This window comes from Ictalurus furcatus, chromosome 20, assembly GCF_023375685.1.
Source record: "Ictalurus furcatus strain D&B chromosome 20, Billie_1.0, whole genome shotgun sequence".
NCBI classification, from domain to species: Eukaryota; Metazoa; Chordata; class Actinopteri; order Siluriformes; family Ictaluridae; genus Ictalurus; species Ictalurus furcatus.
Genome location: NC_071274.1, coordinates 6,844,117 through 6,852,644, shown reverse-complemented (window position 1 = coordinate 6,852,644; position 8,528 = coordinate 6,844,117). Strand labels below are relative to the sequence as shown.

At 40.5% G+C, this 8,528-nt stretch overlaps 1 pseudogene; it reads left to right on the top strand.

Annotated features, from left to right (window-relative positions):
• Nucleotides 1-667: 667 nt before the first annotated feature.
• LOC128624177 (succinate receptor 1-like) lies at nt 668-7,363 on the top strand (annotated as a pseudogene).
• The last annotated feature ends 1,165 nt before the right edge of the window (nt 7,364-8,528 follow it).

The window sequence follows — 8,528 nt, the reverse complement described above, 5'->3', positions numbered from 1 at the left end:
ATGTGCTATGGACAAATTCTGATAAAATATACAATCTTACAACTGTTAATATACAGATATTTCTTACAGTTTACTTGTCAAAACAGTTAACAATATGCAACACACCCCAAGACACCCCTTTTCCACAGTTCTATGCTCTTCAGCTGAGGAGAAAGTGGAGGCATTATCTGTTCTTCAGATTATAAGAAGGAGAGTTTTAATGCTCAAACACAATTATCTTTGAGACTGTACAGTATACACCATTGATCTTGTGGGCGATTGACTCAATTTACAATAATGTGACAGCAATGTGCAACAAATAAATCACAATATTCAAAGGCTTTCAAGTAGTCAACAAAAAGTCATCACATCTGCCCCACACATTACAGGTACATTACAGGTACTACTACATTACTAGTACTCTTAAACATATTTTATGCCAAAAAGGTTGCATATGAGGATGGTAGGCACCCTCTAGAGATGAAAAATGACATATAAATTATCATATAAATTATCTATCTGGAAATGCTGCCTCTGTGATTCGATTTTTCCTTTAATCAACCGAGGAAGCACTCAAAACATAATTTTATATTTTTAAAATGCTGGTTTTAGTATTGTTCAACTTTTAGTAAAATGAAGGAAAAAAACCACAAAACAAACAATGTTAGCTACAATGGTATATCTGGAATCAAACCTTGATGTACAAGACACTCACAAAAGCTCCATAAAACTGAGTCAACAATGTTGAGTCAACAAAACTTATCACCCCTCCATCTGCACCTCTACAAAGGTCACAGAAATGACAATACGGTAAGTAAATAAACAGGAAACAAAGGCGGATAGAGACAGAGGAAGAAAGAAGAGGCAAGTATGTGATCACTGAATTAGTTTGCATGAGTGTGATATTACATCAGATCTGTGGTTAGTAAAATACCAAATAAGCACAGGGTACAATTAATGATGATGTGCTACAAATGGGTGGTTCAGTGAATTCTGGAGTAAGGAACCATAAAAATCTGACTCACTCCGAGAGCCATTAGACCAAACAGCACAATGGTAAGAATGCTTCAAATATACATAATTTGAGAAAGATTATATGTACTAGATAATGTGTACAAATATGTATTAATGAGTACCATTGAATATCATGGGTATTATATATTATATATAATCTAATATTTAGGAAGAAACGTGCTGACTATGTTAAGCACAAGCACCTTACTACTTACCGAAATACATTAAAGTTTAGTTTATTCTTAAAAACTTAAGCAAGAAATGTATTATAAACCAATGTTACATTTATACACCTAATGCTTTATTGTTATTATTATTATTATTATTAATAATAATATTTAATAATAATATTACATTTATCCACCTAATGGTTATAAATGAACTGTTCATACTTACGCTTTTCAGGGTCCTTCAGGGGTTCTTTAAGCTGTCACTGGAAAATTAAGGGGTCTTATCTACCACACAAAATCTGTTTATTCAGTCTTTCAAGTAATTAGGCATAAGATGGATTATAGTGTTTTTTTGTTTGTTTGTTTGTTTTTTTAACAACACATGAATCTGAAAAAAAGGAAACTTAAATAAACAACACAAAGATCTTTGGCACATTAATTCTAAATAATAAAACTAAAATATCACATTTAAGTATTCAGGATATTTAGACCCTCTAATTTAAAATGGGGAAGAAATAAATGGTATGCGTTGAGGTCAACGGTCAGCAAAGAGGCGCATACCAGGAACATTGTGCCATTTCTTCATCACCCCTCCAATTCTATTTAATAATAGCATCAATAGTATTCCAAATACATGTCAAGTGTATACAATAACTTAAATAAAAATATAGCCCTGGCTATGACACTACTATTTTAGCGGTGAGCCCCACCTATATATATATATATATATATATATATATATATATATATATATATATATATATATATATATATATAGTTCAGACTAAATTAAAACATAAAGCATCATCATGCCTGAGGTCATGAGATGTGGCATGACTGACGGTAAAGTTTATGCTGCACTTACTGTTTGTGTGCGTGAAAACACCGTAGGATGGATGGGTTTGCACATCTCAGCTGATGTGGATTTTAAATGTTGGTTAAAATAAAAACTAGTATCCATCATCATAAAAACCTTCTATATGAATCGCAATTTAGTAGCCACAACTAAGCTATTTGTTCTTCTTCTTCTTCTTCTTCTTCTTCTTCTTTTTTTTTTTCAGTTATAATAATTAAGTGTGTTATATTTACTTCGTATTTGGATTAAATAGCCTTTAATTTATGTTGAAAGGCATTTATATAAATGATGAACACTGAAAAATACCATCTTATTGTTGTGGATAAAAATGACATGAAATAAACATGAGGGAGACTTAGTATGAGTAAAATGTAATTTTATTGGTAATTCACAGGACTGGTGGGTGCGTAGTCTGGAGGAGAGCGGGAGGGGGGAAGAAAATGGGGTGCGTCCTGGGGACATGGGAAAGTCAGCAAAGGTGAAGTGAGAGGACCACTGAGAGTGGGGCGGACTGGTAGGTGAGAAGAGGGACGAATGGTCGGGGCCCGGATCAGAGAAGAGGACATCTCCCTCAGACTGAAAGCTGGAGGGGGGTTCTGGCTGTGTAGAGGCGTCAACACACACGTTCACGGGGCAGATTCTGTATCGGGGGGGGGGCCCTGCATTTCCATTTCTAGAGGAGGTGCTGCGAAGATAGTTAAGTAGCACCATGATATCAGCAGTGAGATGCACAAGCTGATAATGAGTGTCCAGATCCAGATCCAGTAAAGGGGAGAGGAAGGACTGACGATGGGCACCTAGACACACAGAAGCGGTTTTAGGCGGATATTGACAAACTGGATTTACACTTTAAACTTTAAGAGTACTACACTATGGTTTACTAGTCGAAGAGTCAAAAAGAAGTATAAGAGCTGAGGAGTACTGACACACACACACACACTCACACTCACTCTCGCACAGTCAAGGACGGGCATGTAGACATAAAGCACACACACATAAATAACTTTATAAGAATAATGAAAAGAAGTATTAAGATAGTACAAGACATTACAATATCTTATAATAATAGAAAAACTCTTTATAAAATACAGAATAGCAGGATATGCAGAACAGTAGAAGGGTAATATAATGATATTATGAAGTAGGAAATACAGTAAACCGTTTTTCAAGCAGTATAACTATATATAAAATAGAGATATAGAGCAAATATGAAAATAAATTATAAACTAGAAATACAGAAAAATATAACTTACTCATAATTCAGATGGTGAAGATTCTTGTCTCGCAAGGAAGGCCTTAATTTTAAGAGAAAACCATGAGGAGCCATTTATAAGGGCAGCTGAGTCAAGCTGCCGCCCCCCCCCCCCCCGTGAGATAATAGTAAGACCAAGGTCAGTCTAGATTGTTTTGTCTCTCTACTTTTGATTCTACGGGTAATACAAATCCCTTGGTTTTGATTCTCTGGGTAATTCAAATCCCTTGGTTTTGATTCTATGTGTAATTTGAAATCCCTTGGTTTTGATTCTATGTGTAATTTGAAAACCCCTGGTTTTGATTCTATGTGTAATTTGAAAACCCCTGGTTTTGATTCTATGTGTAATTTGAAAACCCCTGGTTTTGATTCTATGTGTAAGTTGAAAAGCCCTGGTTTTGATTCTATGTGTAAGTTGAAAAGCCCTGTTTTGTGAGCTATTGGTAAGTGGAATAGCCCTTTTTTTGAACATAATAGTAAGGTCAATGAGCTCTTTTTTAACCCTATTGGTATTGATATCATAGTCTTCTTGAAACATATGGGTGATTTACTGTGTAAATACAGTATAAATACTGGAGCTTAAGCTCAGGGTATCAGATCACTTCTGAGAATTCTCATCGGTGTGGATCTCGTGTGGTGGAACGGAACCAATAAAGCTGGACCCTTGCTTCTTCTCACTCACGGCTGGTGTCTTTTTTTCTATCTCCAACTGGGCTCAGAGGTAGATGTGAGTATTGGCTTCTATGTTAAATTTTAAGTGTTTTTGGGTAATAGGCTAAATTTGAGCCAGCATTATCCCTGAGTCTGCACTAAGTTGGATCTTGGGGTAATGCATGTCTGTCATGAGTCGTGGTCGAGCCAGAAGCAGGTGCAGATAATGACTTTTATTGAAGCAAACGTACTAAGAAACAAAGACACTAAGACAACTTGAAACAACACTGTGGCATGAAACAAAACACTGAGACATAAACAACATGAGTCTAAGACAACTTGGCATAATACTGTGGCAAAACTAAACATAAACTAACAAGATCAAGAAACATGGAACACAGCGGTCTAAGACAACGAAAGACAAACACATAGTGCAGACCAGGACTATATACACACACACACACACACACACACACACACGAGTGCTCATTAACCAAAACGTGAATCAGGTGCAGGTGGTCATGTGACAACTAGAGCAGTGCAGTGGCTGATGGGAAGTGGAGTCCGGAGTTTCTTGATACGTGACAGAACCCTCCCCCAAGGGCGCTACTCCCGGAGCGCCCAAAATTATACGTCCTCCATCGGGTGGTCCTGGCCCCCTGGAAAACATGTCCCCAGCAAAACCAGGAGGCCAGGCGGCTTCCACAACGGCACAGGGAGGCTGAGATACTTCCTCAGCTGAACATGAAAGCGGGGCGGCGTCCTAGGCAGAGCATGAAAACGGGGCGGCGTCCTCAGCAGAGCATGAAAACGGGGCGGCGTCCTCGGCACAGCATGAACGCGGGGCGACGTCCTCCACGGGACAGGAGAGGGGAGCGATGTTCTCCATGAGACTCAAGGGGGGAGCAAGGTTCTCCGCGAGGCCAGGAAGAGGAGCGAGGTTCTCCGCGAGGCCCAAGGGAGGAACGATGCTCTCCGCGGAGCATGAGGGGGGAACGATGTCCTCCGTGGAGCAGGAAGGGGGAGTGACATACTGAGAGAAGCAAAGAAAAGGAGCGACGTCTTTAGCGGAACATGGAGGCAGAGCGACATCCTCAGCCGAGCAGGGAGGCCGAGCGACGACCTCAGCCGAGCAGGGAGGCCGAGCGGCGTCCTCAGCCGAGCAGGGAGGCCGAGCGGCGTCCTCAGCCGAGCAGGGAGGCCGAGCGGCGTCCTCAGCCGAGCAGGGAGGCGGAGCGACGTCCTCGGCGGGGCATGATGGCTGAGCGAGATCCATAATAGGGGCATGATGGCTGAGCGAGATCCATAATAGGGGCATGATGGCTGAGCGAGATCCATAATAGGGGCATGATGGCTGAGCGAGATCCATAATAGGGGAGGGAGGGTGGGAGATGGTACTAGCCCCGACCACAGACTCCCCCTTGTACCCGGATTCCTTCTCCTGTTGGCGTGACATGGTGTAGTCCTCCATGAACATAGGAGGTAAGTTGAAGCCCAGATAATTCCTGGCGACCTGCTGCTTTCATAGCGCAGCTTGGTAATCCTCCGCCTGTTGGCGTAACGTAGCAAAATACTCCACGAACATCGGTGGCATCCTGACGCCCCAGTTATCCATCCTGGCAATCTGCTGCTTCTGATTGTGGGTCTTTCGTTCTGTCACGAGTTGTGGTCGAGCCAGAAGCAGGTGCAGATAATGACTTTTATTGAAGCAAATGTACTAAGAAACAAAGACACTAAGACAACTTGAAACAACACTGTGGCATGAAACAAAACACTGAGACATAAACAACATGAGTCTAAGACAACTTGGCATAATACTGTGGCGAAACTAAACATAAACTAGCAAGATCAAGAAACATGGAACACAGTGGTCTAAGACAACGAAAGACAAACACATAGTGCAGACCAGGACTATATATACACATGAGTGCTCATTAACCAAAACGTGAATCAGGTGCAGGTGGTCATGTGACAACTAGAGCAGTGCAGTGGCTGATGGGAAGTGGAGTCCAGAGTTTCTTGATACGTGACAATGTCCATTTTTGGACCAAAATGGATTTGAAAAGCACATTGCACAGCTGGATTCTGAATGTCACAACCCCGTTTTCCCCATTCCATGCATACATTAGCAGAGCACAAACATTTATAATCATGAAAATAGGATCAGAGCTCAAGGGTGAAAATATTGGACTGCACCCAACCAATAAAACAACATGCCAGCGTTAACTACAAATTACACTTGCATTGGCATGAAAATAAAGCCCTTTATGTACAGTAATTATATGTACAATAATCTTTATGGTAGGAATCCAACTGTTCCAGTGTTATCACTCCACTATTAGAGAAATATTACCTCTCACCTGCAATAGCATGAAAATAGAGCCCTTTATGTACAGTAATTATATATACACTATTTTTTTTATGGCTGCAGGACAACTGTTCCAGTGTCATCACTCCACTTTTAGAGAGATATTACCTCTCGCCATTGTATGCTCTGGAATTTGCCATTGGCTTAATGGGAAACCTAGTGGTGGTCCTAGGCTATATATTTTGCCTCCCTGCTTGGAAGTCCACAAATGTTTACCTGTTTAACCTGTCTGTGTCTGACCTCATCTTCCTGTGCACTTTACCCGAGCTGTCCTATAACTATGCTCACAACTTGAAGAAATTCAGTTTTGCACTATGTGTGGTTAATCGCTACATCCTACATGTGAACATGTACTCCAGCATTCTTTTCATGATGTGGGTAAGTGTGGACCGGCTCTTGTTGCTGTATCACCTACAGCGAGAACACATCTTGTTGACTCTCAAGGCATGCATCACCATACTGAACTGGATCTGGGTGAATGTTCAAATTGCACCGCTCATCATCTTGATTATCCGGGACTTGAGGGAAAATGACTGGAAAGTGTGTCATGATTTTGCAAGCCTGGGAGAGCCCAAAGTTACTCTGATTTACAGCATAGTGCTCACCATAACTGGATATGTGATGCCCCTGTTGGGCTTTGTTTCTATCATCGCAAAAGACGGTTTCTATACTCATGAAAAGAGAGGAGGTGCTTGGAACATCCTTCCAAAGGCCAGTAAGAATCATGAGGACTGCGACAATCATGTTTCTGGTGCTCTACATACCCATCCATATAATGAGGATTGTGCGTATTGCATCACAGCTTCCTGAGTTAAATTTGTCACAGTGTATCATGGATTACATCAAAGTGGTTTACACAGTGACACGGCCAATTGCATTTGCTCACAGTGTCATCAACCCCATTTTTTACTTCCTCATGACAGACAGATTTAAAGAAGCACTGCAGGACAAGTGGAGACAGCTGAAAAGGATGCTAATGACTACACCATAAGCAAGTCTGACCCATTAAACAAAGACAGCACTGATAACAAATGCTTTCAAATCTTACAGTGGTGTACATTTATATACAGATGGATAATAAATTAAAATATAAACCAACATAAAGTGTCTAAAACTTCAATCTTATACCCCATAAGGCAAAAAAATCTGTGTTAAAATATTGCTATTATTAACTGGAAAATTAAATAAAGCCACGGTTGTTTACTGTAAGTCACTAAAAGAGAAGTCTAAAAGTGAAATGGAGAAGCAAGGCACCCAGTTCTACTGTGAAGACAGCCATGATAATCAGCATCACATCACATTGCATTGCAGGATTGTGGGGAGATGCTGGTGTAGGTGTTATGTGTGAGACTTTAGGCTACATCAGTCAGGCTACATTAGTTTACATCTATGGCTGTCAAGGGCCTCCTAGTGGCCAGGTCACTGCTTAGGGAATTAAAATGACTTGTTCAATTATAGAATTAAATTGCTTTCAATTGCCAAAAGCAGATTTATTCTGACTGGCTTCCCTTATAGCAACATGAATGCAGTCATTTGCTCTTATTACATTTGGGAAGATTTTGGCCTGTTCACCTACCATGCAAAGAAATCTAATGTACCAACTCGCAACCATTTGCCAAGACTCCAAGTGTTGTTAAGACCTGTAAGTTGACAGATACTGCCTAGTTTAAACCTGTCTCCAATTCAGCACATAGTTTCATGAGAATAGCTCTTGGAAATCCAAATTGGCTCATAGTCAGTCACCACTGTTGGCAAGAAATTCCAGACCCATTTTTGAGCATACACACCATTTATAAATGACATGACATCCATAAAAAACACGTTTGGTGAAGAACTCTACAATGAAGAACAACTGGAAACCATGCTGGGATGACTTGGAGTTAAGCTTGTGCAGTTGGAGGATGACCAGGTTGACCTTGATTGTGGTGTAGTGCTGAGACCCCCCAGATCACACCAAACCCTGAAAGTATCTAAATACTTCAGGACATTTACTGACTTACTTGCAGGAGTTACTGACTTAAAAGATACATACTATATGCCATGCTGCAGAGAAATAACCAGTCTCCTAGCAATTGAAACTTTTTATGCCTCATGACAAACAAAGAAATGACTATTGCCACACAAGAGCATGCAAAGAACAGCACTTATGATAGACTTTTTTTTAGGCTACATTGAATGTTGGAGCCCACAGTATGCCAGCAGTCATATAAACTTTTAAGCTTTCCTGGGTTGTATGAA